Source organism: Lipotes vexillifer, unplaced genomic scaffold, assembly GCF_000442215.2.
Source record: "Lipotes vexillifer unplaced genomic scaffold, Lipotes_vexillifer_v1.1 scaffold1049, whole genome shotgun sequence".
Lineage (NCBI taxonomy): Eukaryota > Metazoa > Chordata > Mammalia > Artiodactyla > Lipotidae > Lipotes > Lipotes vexillifer.
Window position 1 is genome coordinate 190,363 of NW_006799027.1, and position 14,486 is coordinate 204,848.

Genomic DNA, 14,486 nt, shown 5'->3' on the forward strand with positions numbered 1-14,486 from the left:
GGGGCACGAACCCGTGTCCCCTGCATCGGCAGGCGGACTCTCAACCACTGCGCCACCAGGGAAGCCCTGTCTGCAGATTTTTTGATGATAGCCATTCTGACTGGTGTGAGGTGATACCTCATTGTAGTTTTGATTTGCATTTCTCTAATGATTAATGATGTTGAGCATTCTTTCATGTGTTTGTTGGCAATCTGTATATCTTCTTTGGAGAAATGTCGATTTAGGTCTCCTGCCCATTTTCGGATTGGGTTGTTTGGTTTTTTGAAATTGAGCTGCATGAGCTGCTTGTAAATTTTGGAGATTAATCCTTTGTCAGTTGCTTCGTTTGCAAATATTTTCTCCCATTCTGAGGGTTGTCTTTTCATCTTGTTTATGGTTTCCTTTGTTATGCAAAAGCTTTTAAGTTTCATTAGGTCCCATTTGTTTATTTTTGTTTTTATTTCCATTTCTCTAGGAGGTGGGTCAAAAAGGATCTTGCTGTGATGTATGTAATAGAGTGTTCTGCCTATGTCTTCCTCTAAGAGTTTTAAAGTGTCTGACCTTACATTTAGGTCTTTAGTCCATTTTGAGTTTATTGTTGTGTATGGTCTTAGGGAGTGTTCTAATTTCATTCTTTTACATGTAGCTGTCCAGTTTTCCCAGCACCACTTATTGAAGAGGCTGTCTTTTCTCTATTGTATATCCTTGCCTCCCTTATCAAAGATAAGGTGACCATATGTGCGTGGGTTTATCTCTAGGCTTTCTATCCTGTTCCATTGATCTATATTTCTGTTTTTGTGCTAGGACCATACTGTCTTGATTACTGTAGCTTTGTAGTATAGTCTGAACTCAAGGAGCCTGATTCCTCCAGCTCCATTTTCCTTTCTCAAGATTGCTTTGGCTATTCGGGATCTTTTGTGTTTCCATACAAATTGTGAAATTTTTTGTTCTAGTTCTGTGAAAAATTCCATTGGTCGTTTGATAGGTATTGCATTGACTCTGTAGATTGTTTTGGGTAGTATAGTCATTTTCACAATGTTGATTCTTTCAATCCAAGAACATGGTATATCTCTCCATCTATTTGTATCATCTTTAATTTCTTTTATCAGTGTCTTATAATTTTCTGCATACAGGTCTTTTGTCTCCTTAGGTAGGTTTATTCCTAGATATTTTATTCTTTTTGTTGTAATGGTAAATGGAAGTGTTTCCTTAATTTCACTTTCAGATTTTTCGTCATTAGTGTATAGGAATGCAAGAGATTCCTGTGCATTAATTTTGTATCCTGCTACTTTACCAAATTCATTGATTAACTCTAGTAGTTTTCTGATAGCATCTTTAGGATCCTCTGTGTATAGTCTCATGTCATCCACAAACAGTGACAGCTTTACTTCTTCTTTTCGAACTTGGATTCATTTCTTTTCCTTCTCTGATTGCTGTGGCTAAAACTTCCAAAACAATGTTGAATAATAGTGGTGAGAGTGGGAAACCCTGTCTTTTTCCTGATCTTAGTGGAAATGGTTCCAGTTTTTCTCCATTGAGGATGATGTTGGCTGTGGGTTTGTCATATGGCGTTTATTATGTTGAGGTAAGTTCCCTCTGTGCCTACTTTCTGGAGGGTTTTTATCATAAATGGGTGTTGACTTTTGTCTAAAGTTTTTTCTGCATCTATTGAGATGATGATATGGCTTTTATTCTTCAATTTTTTAATATGGTGTATCACTTTGATTGATTTGCGTATACTGAAGAATCCTTGCGTTCCTGGGATAAACCCCACTTGATCATGGTGTATGATCCTTTTAATGTGCTGTTGGATTCTGTTTGCTAGTATTTTCTTGAGGATTTTTGCATCTATGTTCGTCAGTGATACTGGCCTTTAGTTTTTTTTTTTTTTTTTTGTAACATCTTTGGTTTTACAAAGATGAGTAAATGAGTTTGGGAGTGTTCCTCCCTCTGCTATATTTTGGAAGAGTTTGAGAAGGACAGGTGTTAGCTCTTCTCTAAATGTTTGATAGAATTCGCCTGTGAAGCCATCTGGTCCTGGGCTATTGTTTGTTGGAAGATTTTTAATCACAGTTTCAATTTCAGTGCTTGTGATTGGTCTGTTTATATTTTCTATTTCTTCCTGGTTCAGTCTCGGAAGGTTGTGCTTTTCTAAGAATTTGTCCATTTCTTCCAGGTTGTCCATTTTATTGGCATAGAGTTGCTTATAGTAATCTCTCATGATCCTTTGTATTTCTGCAGTGTCAGTTGTTACTTCTCCTTTTTCATTTCTAATTCTGTTGATCTGAGTCTTCTCCATTTTTTCCTTGATGAGTCTGGCTAACGGTTTATCAATTTTGTTTATCTTCTCAAAGAACCAGCTTTTAGTTTTATTGATCTTTGCTATTGTTCACTTCATTTCTTTTTCATTTATTTCTGATCTGATCTTTATGATTTCTTTCCTTCTGCTAACTTTGGGGTTTTTTTGTTCTTCTTTCTCTAACTGCTTTAGGTGTAAGGTTTGGTTGTTTATTTGAGATGTTTCTTGTTTCTTTAGGATTGTATTGCTATAAACTCCCCTCTTAGAACTGCTTTTGCCGCATCCCATAGGTTTTGGGTGGTCATGTTTTCATTGTCATTTGTTTCCAGGTATTTTTTGATTTCTTCAGTGGTCTCTTGGTTATTAAGTAGTGTATTGTTTAGCCTCCATGTGTTTGTATTTTTTTTTACAGATTTTTTCCTGTAATTGATATCTAGTCCCATAGCGTTGTGGTCAGAAAAGATACTTGATACGATTTCAATTTTCTGAAATTTACCAAGGCTTGATTTGTGACCCAAGATATGATTTATCCTGGGGAATGTTCCATGAGCACTTGAGAAGAAAGTGTATTATGTTGTTTTTGGTTGGAATGTCCAATAAATATCAATGAAGTCCATCTTGTTTAATGTATCATTTAAAGCTTGTGTTTCCTTATTCATTTTCATTTTGGATGATCTGTCCATTGGTGAAAGTGGGGTGTTAAAAGTCCCCTACTATGATTGTGTTACTGTCAATTTCCCCTTTTATGGCTGTTAGTATTTGCCTTATGTATTGAGGTGCTCCTATGTTGGGTGCATAGATATTTACAATTGTTATATCTTCTTCCTGGATTGATCCCTTGATCATTATGTAGTGTCCTTCTTTGTCTCTTGAGATAGTCTTTATTTTGAAGTCTATTTTGTCTGATATGAGAATTGCTACTCCAGCTTTCTTCTGATTTCAATTTGCATGGAATATCTTTCTCCAAGATTGTTGCCTTTTCATTTAATCTCATGAACCACATAGCATTTCCATGGTGTGCACAAATGCATTTTCCTTTGTGTTGACATGACTTAGAGAACACTAAGAGCTGACCAGTTTTCCAGGTCCTGCTGTGTCCCCCCTGGGGTGGGGGTGAGGGGACCCAGGGGGCACAAAGTGTGTCACAACTACCTAAACACGTGGAACTAGACCACAAGCCTGACTGCTGCATGTGACCGGAAATCAAGGACTGGGAGCTTCCAGAGCAACAGGCCTCCAATGGAACTCACCATCACTCTATCCTCCCTCCCCACCCCACCCTGCCCACTGCTCATCTCCTGTGCGCCCTGTTCAATGAATGGCTCTGACATTCTTCCAGATGCTGAAGCCAGAAGTCCCGGAGGCTAAGCGCACCGCCTTCCTGTCTGTCACCTCACCAATTCCCCACATCTCATTGGCCATTTCTCCGTTCGTCTGTTCAGTCTCCTTCCGCTACCCAGATGCCAAGTTAACCCTGTTCGTTCCTGGTCTCCTGCAGGCTGTGTTGCTGCCCTCTTGCCTCCTTCCACTCCTCCACCAGAGTGAGCTTTATGAACTGTGCTTCTGATCCTGTTGCTCCCCTGCTTCACATCCTTCCTGCAAGTCACACAAGCCCTTCTCTATCCAGTCCAGCCTTCCTCTCTGGAACCCTAGTCCACCGCTTTCCCTCTGAGCTGCTCAGAGTTCCTGTCTCCTCTGAGTTATGTTTCCCGCTCCCTCTGAACAGTCAGCTCACACCCTCCTCGTGGCCAATTCCTACTGAACTGTGGGACTGAACACAAGGACACCTCCGTGATTCCCTCCACCAGGCTGGGTGGGATGCCCCTCCCTGGATCGCACCACACTGAGCTTACCCCCAGCAGAGAAAGTGGGGCCTTCAGTGCAGAAGCAGCTCATCTTAGCTGTGTGTTTCCTTTGCTTTCCTTACTTGATGTTACATGATGCACAGATTCTTATTCTGGGTCTATTTTCTTGGACAGGACAGTGACTAATGATAAAGATCCAGCTCTAGTTCTTGACATGCTAATCCTAACCTTGAGTATTTCTATACATGGCCTGTTACAATGGGCATGAATTTATAGGTGACACAGGCCAACACAGCCTTTTAGCTAATTAAATAAAAATGCCCCACACCACTACCATCCTGCCCCCTTGGAAATAAAATACAAAGGGAGGAGAAAGATGATGTGCTGGTGACTGAACGTAAATCTCGAGGTTTCAGTGTTGGGATCTAGTGAATGAATAAGGAAAGGAATAAACTCTCCCATCCTCACACAGGACTCAGGTCTGGCTGTGAGCAAGGGGCAAAGCCACCCATCTTTATCAGATGCCAAATCTTTACCACAAATCATGAGCAGGAGGCAAAATCTCACTTTCCCCAGGGATCACTGTCATCCCTGCTCTGCTGCGTGCAGCGGGGTCACCTCCTTCCTAATGGAGGACATGGGGATAGGCAGCCTTTGAGTCCCACCTGGATGAAGCCTGTACCCTAAACAAAGTGGTAAAAACCCATACCTGGGGCCTGTGCCTGGAACATGGCAGTGTCTGTGACTCATCCAACTCATGCAGGCTTAGTCATTTCAAGGTGAAGCTGTGCCAGTCCACCACCCAGTAATATTTTCCATTCAACCATCACTATAAACAGGAGATAACCAGTCATCTCTAGATTGTGCTCAGAGTGCCAGGTCTGAGGTCAGGCAGCTCAGAGGGACCAGAGGTGGCAAAGCAATCTCTTCCCTCCAGCCTGTCTGCCAGCTTACACATCCCCTAGGGTGTGTAGACGGCTGGTACAGCCTCTTGGCACTGAGCTGAAATTGGGGATTTTTACATATTCAATGGGTTTGAGAGTTTAAAGAATATTACATAACTGAAATAATTTTTTTTTTTTTTGCGGTATGCGGTCCTCTCACTGTTGTGGCCTCTCCCGTTGCGGAGCACAGGCTCTGGACACGCAAGCTCAGCGGCCATGGCTCACGGGCCCAGCCGCTCCGCGGCATGTGGGATCTTCCCGGACAGGGGCACGAACCCATGTCCCCTGCATCAGCAGGCAGACTCTCAACCACTGCGCCACCAGGGAAGCCCTGAAATAATATTTTTAAAAACCTTAAAAACCAGGTGACCTTGATGTACTGGGTGAAGCTAAAACTAGAGGCCAGCATTCAACTGTGATGGACTCTTTGAAACCATGGGAAGAGCACCTTACATTGAAGGTAGTTAACAGCAGACATGGGAGGCTCAGCCCACACAGGCCAGGGCTCTCAGAGGCTGTGTCCAGAGGAGGCAACAGCCAGGTGGGGCTTTGAGGGTCCTGGGTTAAACATGGCACAACTGCAGATTCAAGCATTGATGAAGGAGCAGAACAGAAAGGTGGGGGTGGGGGTGGGAGTCTTGCTGCTCATTGGTTTAGTTTCTGCTCCAGTCATAGCCTGCCTCAGCAGATACAAGCGTTAATATCCAGAGAGACTGAAACTAATCAAAGTTATTTGCATCGATGTGCCAAGCCACACAGACCACGCAGTCATGAGCACAGATCCACACCAATATGAGTGTGTGCAGCAAACTCCCCCGCACGAGAGGGGGTTGTGTAGTAGCAAAATGGGAGTGTTTTGAAGAGAAAGCCTGCGAATGTAAAATGAAGAGCTGACTCGGATGTGACAGGACAGGAGACAGGTGTGCTCTGCAGGCAGCCTATCTCCATGGAAACTGCAGGGCGGGCACGGTGAACTCAGCCATCTGCAGCGCGCTCCCCAAACTCCTTTCAACCCAAGCAGATACAACCTCCCCTGCGTCCCCTGCCTTCCATTAAGCTATTTATTAAAAATTTAAAATAAGAGTGCCTGTCTCTTATATTTCCTTTTTGTTGGAAGATGCAGTGAAATGACCAAGGGGCTGTGTGTGGGGGGAGGTGGGGTGGGGTGACAGGTAAGGGAAGGAATACACAGCTTGATTAGCAACCATTAATGGCTACTCACCTATGCTCTGATTTATCCTTTTTGGGGTCAGTGTTTACATTCATATGTGAGTCTAATAAAAACCCTGGAGGTGGCTATTCCTAATATCCTCTTTGCAGATGTGGGACAACTGAGAGTAGCTACGTGAGTCACCCTACATCACACACTAGGAAAGATGGAGACGGATCTCAAACCACAGTCCCAGGCTCCAAAGCCAATGTTCTCTCCTCTGAAATATACTCTCTTTCTTCAGAAAATCACACGGATTGTGGGGACAAGACTTTTCCAAGATTATTTGGATCCCCACGTGCATGCTACCATATTGCTTCATGGTCTGTAGGGTAGAATGTTAGTTCCCCTACAATTTGAAGTCCTGCTGTCTGGGAGAAGTTGTGAACAGGACTTGGGGACAGATTGCCAGGCTCCTGGGCCACTGGGTGGGGGGTGAGAAGACCTGTAGATGCAGTATCCGAATACTCCCGTAGCTTCACTTGATAAGCATTTGTTATGGGCCATACACTTAGACATAAGCATTCATGAAACAGGGGCAGTGGCTGGGGAATGCGAACGCCCATAGACATGGTGCTAGGCTCAGGGAAGCCCCACTCTAATCAGGAAGACCAGCTGGGGAGCCTGGGCTGCTCCCACACCCAGCCCCTAACCCCTTCCTCACTAAGAATCTCTGGGCTGGGTCTTCAGGATGTGCATTCCTTACACACCAGGGATCAATCATCCTGATGTTTACTCAGGGTGGAGGAGTCCTGGGAGTGAACACAGAACATGGTGGGAGGACCAAGGGGGAACAGCTTGCCCACCCAGAGGGGAGAAGAAAAGAGCACAGAGAACCAGGGGAGTTAAGTCATTCATTCATTCATTCATCCAAGAAATTCTTATGGAGGGCCTATGATGTGCCAGCCACTCTTCTGGATGCTGGGACTGTGGTGGTGCACAAAACAGATAAGCAATCCCTGTTCTCGTAGAGATGATAAACCTTGATCTCCTTGAATTGGACCCAGCCTGGTGAAGTGAGAGAGGGAAAGGGTGTTCTAAAGACAGAACCACAGTGCAAGATGAGGGAGGCTTAGGTGATGGATGAGGAATCTCTCTCCTGAGCAGGGATGAAGGGCAGGGTGACAGATGGAGGCAAAGGAGGCATCTAGAGGCTGGGGTTTCTGCTGAAGATGTGGAGGAGGAATACTGGGAGGAAGAGGAAGAAGAACGGAGGGGACAGGGAGGTTAGGATGCAGGCTGCAGGACGCACTGTGGATGACGAGATTCAGGCTGTGAACATGGAAGCTGCCGTGAGCTGGAGTGAAGCTCGTGGGGGCTGAGTGATTGCCCAGCAGGTGTCAGGAGTGCCTGTCAGAGAAGAGAAATCCAGGGACCTACCCATCATGAGAAAGGAAATCCTACACCGCAGCCCTGTGTTTGCATCTTCTACCTATGAAAGGACAAATTGTTATCAGCTGAATAAAACCAACCAACAGTTGTTACCACTTCAAGCATTTGGGGTTTGTTTTCTTGCTTTTTGAAAAGAGGGGAAGGGTGTTCTGTTTTCAGTATAACATTGAGGAACCTGAGGCTTTGCCATCTACTAAGCAGCAGACCCAAGGCACAGCTTGGCCTTTAAGCCCCCACTGTGTGCTGCTACACAAGGGGACCAGCTGAAAGAGGAGTCCTGGGGCCCTGGCAGAAACAGCAGAGACGCTGGCACCAAATGTTGTGACTCTAAGTTTGGTTCTTCCGCTACCTTTCTCTTCCTAACAGAAGTTTCTGGGGAGACAAGGGTGACAAACGCACCCACGTTTCAGTCAGTACTCTTAGCATTAGTTCCAGGCCTATCAGGTAGAGATAATTCATCCACACAAATAACACAACTGCCTTAAGGAATTTAATATATTTTAGAAACAGCAATCAAATCTGTAAAATAAGGCAAAGCAAAGCATAACAAAAAAAACCAACAAAACGTGTGTAACCATTTTTTATTATGCAAAGTTGCAATTAAGAACCAGAATTTGACAAACATACAAGGAAAGGGCCTAGAGTTTATCACTGTATTATTTTCAGAACCAACTCTAAGAGCAAACATGCATATTTCAGGGGATTTTATATGTATGATATTTCAGACCAAGACTGAAATTCCTGTATTAACAAAAAAATCACCATCCTCAGCTAAAGGAGTGGAGCAGGGAATAATCTGGTACTTTCCAGCAATTTCTTTCTTTCAATTCTAAACTGGTTACAGGAAAGAATACACTTTGTGAGGGAAACTCAGCAAGAGCTTGGTTTTCAGAGGGAGACTGAGATACACACATACTTACCCATGGTTACTTCCTTTTCAAAAAGCAAGAAAACAAACCCCAAATGCTTGAAGTGGTAACAACTGTTGGTTGGTTTTATTCAGCTGATAACAATTTGTCCTTTCATAGGTAGAAGATGCAAACACAGGGCTGCGGTGTAGGATTTCCTTTCTCATGATGGGTAGGTCCCTGGATTTCTCTTCTCTGACAGGCACTCCTGACACCTGCTGGGCAATCACTCAGCCCCCACGAGCTTCACTCCAGCTCACGGCAGCTTCCATGTTCACAGCCTGAATCTCGTCATCCACAGTGCGTCCTGCAGCCTGCATCCTAACCTCCCTGTCCCCTCCGTTCTTCTTCCTCTTCCTCCCAGTATTCCTCCTCCACATCTTCAGCAGAAACCCCAGCCTCTAGATGCCTCCTTTGCCTCCATCTGTCACCCTGCCCTTCATCCCTGCTCAGGAGAGAGATTCCTCATCCATCACCTAAGCCTCCCTCATCTTGCACTGTGGTTCTGTCTTTAGAACACCCTTTCCCTCTCTCACTTCACCAGGCTGGGTCCAATTCAAGGAGATCAAGGTTTATCATCTCTACGAGAACAGGGATTGCTTATCTGTTTTGTGCACCACCACAGTCCCAGCATCCAGAAGAGTGGCTGGCACATCATAGGCCCTCCATAAGAATTTCTTGGATGAATGAATGAATGAATGACTTAATTCCCCTGGTTCTCTGTGCTCTTTTCTTCTCCCCTCTGGATGGGCAAGCTGTTCCCCCTTGGTCCTCCCACCATGTTCTGTGTTCACTCCCAGGACTCCCCCACCCTGAGTAAACATCAGGATGAACCCTGGTGTGTAAAGAATGTGCATCCCGGGCTTCCCTGGTGGCGCAGTGGTTGAGAGTCCGCCTGCTAATGCAGGGGACGCGGGTTCGTGCCCCGGTCCGGGAGGATCCCGCATGCCGCGGAGCGGCTGGGCCCATGAGCCATGGCCACTGAGCCTGCGCGTCCAGAGCCTGTGCTCCGCAACGGGAGAGGCCGCAACAGTGAGAGGCCCGCGTACCGCAAACTAAAGAAATAAATAATAAATAAAAAGAATGCTCATCCCGTGGGCCCAGCCCAGAGATTCTTAGTGAGGAAGGGGTTAGGGGCTGGGTGTGGGAGCAGCCCAGGATCCCCAGCTGGTCTTTCTGATTAGAGTGAGGCTTCCTTGAGCCCAGGGTCTGTGTCTATGGAGGTTCACATCCCCTGGCTGCGAGGCCTGTTTTGTAAGTGCTTCTATATGGAGTGCAGGAGTGACATCCAGTCCTGTGCCCTGGAGTGAGTGTCTGCCTCTGGGAAACATGCTGCTAGAAGGCTCCATCCTTCCTTTCCCATGTGACTTCAAGACCATCTCTTCTACATGTGAAGTGTGCTAATCAGGGTGTGAAGGGTCACATGTGAAATCTGGTAGTAACCTGAAGTCATAAGAGCATCACCCAGCTGTGTGCCTGGGTGGCACTGGGCCTGGATCATGATGTGCTTCATCCCTGAGCTACATTCCTCTTCATCTGATTTGCTAGAGAATCTGCATTTGTCAAAGCTCTCAGCCCATTTGCTTCCGGCTGATGGTCCTATTTGCCCAGCAGTCCAGGGAGTGGAAGCAGGAGCTGGGTCTGCAGGAGCAGAGGGGGCAGCACTGGTGGGTGGGCTACCTAGGAAGACCCCTGCTCCATCCCCACCTATTTTCCAGGCTGACTAGGTCATAGGAAGTGGGGAAACAGCCTTCCCTAGCCCTGGGGTCTCAGGGAAGCTACCCTCCACTCCCAGCTCTGTGCAGCAGGAAAGCAGATCAGGCCCGGCTCCTGCACTAAGAAGACAGAGGGGCTTGTCAACAGGGGTCACCGTTAGCAAGGACAGGGATGGGTGAAAAGAGGTTTCGAGGATTGACAAAGCCTTTGCAACCCCCAAATCTGTTAGGAGCTGGTGAAAGAAGGAGGAGGCTGAGAACCAGCAATTTTGGCTTTTGACACCTTTGAGTTTCCCGAGTGAGCACAGGCAGCAAAGGCCTTTATGGTTTCTCCAAGGTCAGCAGTGAGGATGCAGCCAACCAGGAGAAGGTGGGAGGGGGACAAGGGGGGAGGGGGGTGGAAAGGAGCGGGGAGGGGCAGGGCAGAGACTGACAAAACCGAGGCAAGTCTGCTCCCAGGGGACAAGGCTCTGGAAAACAAATCTGGAAACATTATCCCACAAGATCTCCATTGAAGACATTAAGCCCAGAGGCACAAAGCGACCCATTGAAGAGAGGAGGTTGAAGCAGGTATCTCAAAGGCTCAGCCGTTCTGTGAAATCAGAACAGCTTGAGCCAAAACAGCTCATGAAGAGATAAGGGATTAAACCAAGCTTGGAACCAAGTTAAGATGAGGGAATCTCTAACATTCTTGAGGTCCCATAGGAAGAGGTTTGTTCAACTTAGGAATGAGCTGTGAAAAGCAGAATTCCATACTGGGGGTTCCTGTTGAAGCATAAAAAAACCAAAATTCTCCCATTGGCCATTTGGGGAAATGGCATGTGGTCACATTTCTTCTGTTTCAGGGCTGGCAACACAGAGAGAATCCCACATTCCTTTGTTTGTGGTCACACCCCAAAATGCCAGGGTGTTGTCAGGTTAGGGGATTCGAAATTCACTGATAAAGTGAATTCTTACTGGAATTCAAAAAGTAAACGTGAACCAGGGGTATTTTTCTTGTACTTTTCCATCTAATGGTAAAGCTTTTTCATCTTGGATTGGATTCCAATTGCTCCCTGGGCAGTTTTGAAAAAATAAAAATAAAAATGAAGCAGAGAAGTCTTCAGGCAGCTACAAGTAATAGAGGTGAAGATACCATTAGGAAGGAAGCTGTGGGGGGATGTGGGGCAGGTCCCTGGGTGCCTGGAGGATGCATGGGTCACGTATCAGGTCAGGGGCACTGATATTTTATGCTGAACATTCAAAAAGTTACTTCCTGGAACACCATGTTTCACACCAAGACTCCCCACCCAGGGTGTCAGGGACACAATCTGAGGTCCCCAGCAGAATTTCTCCAATTTTTCCAAATGTATTTCAGGTGAGGAAGTGAATTTTAATAGTAGGCAGAGGGCCAGATCTTTGGGGGTCTCTCGGAATCCAGAGATGCTGAGAGAGACCTTGTGAGGCCCATCCTCCACCCGCTGTAGCACCGACCCCTGTTCATATATAAACACGAGCCAGTATTCTCTGCTTTTGTGTTCCCAAAGTATCGGGAACGATGCATTATTATTTGGGAGGATCTGGTGGCCTATGACCCTTCAGAACCAGGGAAGTAGGAAGATTCTTATCAATGGAGAGCTTGGAAATGGGCACTAGACTCGGATCCCTGAACCCGTGGGGAAGTGGCTGGACACTGGTGGGGCAGATGATGCTCTGAACCTCTGATTTTCTTAGCCCTTTATCTGACATCAAAGCCCATGGAAACAAAAATCTGCTCCCCCTCAAACTGAAATGTGGAAAGACATCAATAAGGTCTACTCCTAAAGGTCCACATGTGATGGTCTCAGCTTTACCACATAAGGCTGCCTCTGGAACAGAGCTTGGAGAGCTGCTCTGTTGACCTGCATTGGTTTCCTTCTATGAAGCATGGCAGTTCCTTCCCTCTGTGTCCTGGGCTAGTGCTGCCTTTGTCACTGAGGGGTTGAGAAAGAGGAATAAGAATGGTGACTTCCGGGCTTCCCTGGTGGCGCAGTGGTTGAGAGTCCGCCTGCTGATGCGGGGAGCACGGGTTCGTGCCCCGGTCCGGGGGGATCCCGCGTGCCGCGGAGCGGCTGGGCCCGTGGGCCGTGGCCGCTGGGCCTGCGCGTCCGGAGCCTGTGCTCCGCAGCGGGAGAGGCCACAGCAGTGAGAGGCCCGCGTACAGCAAAAACACCATCATAAAGCAATTATACTCCAGTAAAGATGTTAAAAAAAGAAAAACAACAACAACGAAAAAAGACAAAAAAAAAAAAAAAAGAATGGTGACTTCCTACCTTTCCTTCATCCTCTGCCTAAACATCACCCAGGAGATTTGAAGTTTGTCAGTATTGTGCATTCTGATAATACACAGAAGTGTGTATTAGTATGCAGAAAATGGAACAGAAACCCAAGTTACAACAGTTAGTGTTACTCAACTGGGGAAATAGAGGAGTAGAAGATTTGGGACAGACTAGAAAAAATGAAATGAGTGAGTTGGGGTAATTCCCGATTTAAATTAATTTAATTGTTTTAATTAAATTAAAACAAAGATAAACTCAAATTTTAATGTCTTCAGAAATTTATCTCTATCTCCTGGCCAGCTCGATGAAGGTATTTGAGCAGTCACAGTGTGGCAGTCGGGGCACGTGGCTCCTCCCATCTTGTGGTCCAGCTCTCTCCAGGGCCCAAGGCAGAGAGCGTATGCACAAGGCATCCTGAGTTCCTGAATGCCTCATATTGGAAGTGACACACATCATCTCCACTTGCATTCCTGTTCCAGTTCTTTACTGATACATAACAAATCACCCCAAACTTAGTGGCTTACAACAATGACAAGGTTCTTTTTGCCCATGAACTGGCAATTTGGACAGGGCTCAGTGGGGACCGCTTGTTTCTGCTCCATTTGGTGTCTCGTGGGATGGCTTGAAGGCTGAGGGCTGGAGTAGTTGGCCAACTCACCCCCCTCTATCGAAGGCTAGCATCTGTGGGTAAGTCAACTGTGGCTGTAGCCAGAACATCTACACTTGAACTTGCCTTGTGGCTGCTGGGTTGCCTCAAAGCCTGGTGCCTGCATTCTCAGGGTGGGTGTCCCAAGAGGACTGGACAGAAGCTGTATCACCTTTTATGACTTGGCTTCCTAAACCTCACGAGTCTACCCAGATGGAAGGGTGAGGACACAGACCCCACCACTTGATACAGGAGTGCAGCATCACATTGTAGGACATATGACACAAGCCCTCTTGGTGTGGCTGTCTTCAGATAACACAATTGGTCACAATTCCATCAGTGAGAACCAGTCTCGTGAGGCCATCTAGATGCAAGATGAGCTTAGGAAATACAGCCGTAGTTGGGCAGCCGCTTTAAAGTGACAGTGATGGCAGGAAAGCCCATTTGGGTTGTAGCTAGCAGGCCACATGCAATAAGGAGCTTCTCCATGTCATGAATTGGCCCCCTGTAATGCTCACGGGTCCAGTCAAACGGAGACATCTGTAGAGACACTTTGTGGGGTGTTGGCAGAGAAAGCAGAGCCATGCTGTGAGCCTTTGAGGTTCTGCTTAGGGAGAAAGTGTGACCACATGCTGCCCAGGTGGCATCCTGACACTCCATCTTTAACACCGTCTAGTGGAATCAGCCAGGCTAGACGGACCTGGGCTCAGCTGAGCAGCTGCAGAAACATGGCAAGTGGGACACTCGGTCACAGGTTCTGCCCTTTCCTGCTGTTCTCCCTGCTCATCCTCTGGCCCCCTTATTCATAGAGCTGCTCTGATTTCCTGTGGAGGTAAAGCATCACAGTGATGCAAGGAAGGCTCTAGAACATTCATTCCTCCTTGTATTTGACAAATTTAATGAGCACCTACTATGTGCCAGGCTCTGGGCTGAGCCCTGGAGAAACACTGTGAACTAGACTGACAGGAGGCAAGGGACCTCCTGGCAGGCTTTGTGCCTGGTTTCAGCTGGAGTCTGGTGTGTGTGTGTTGTGCTCAGAAAGACAGGTGGGTGGGTCACAAAGCATCTAGTGACTTCTGTAGCAGACTGGTGGTGGGTCAGCTAACCTAATTTAACCGCCTAACTGGTAAACTACATGCTCCCTATGTCAGATGTGTAAATCAGTGCTGACAGATGACATGATAGGGCTATCCTTGCCGTACACTTATCTGGAGGCAGTTAATTGTAACAGTCTGGAATGGCATTTGTACCTTGAAATACAGAGGCAGCTGAAGAAATTCTGTATGTACTG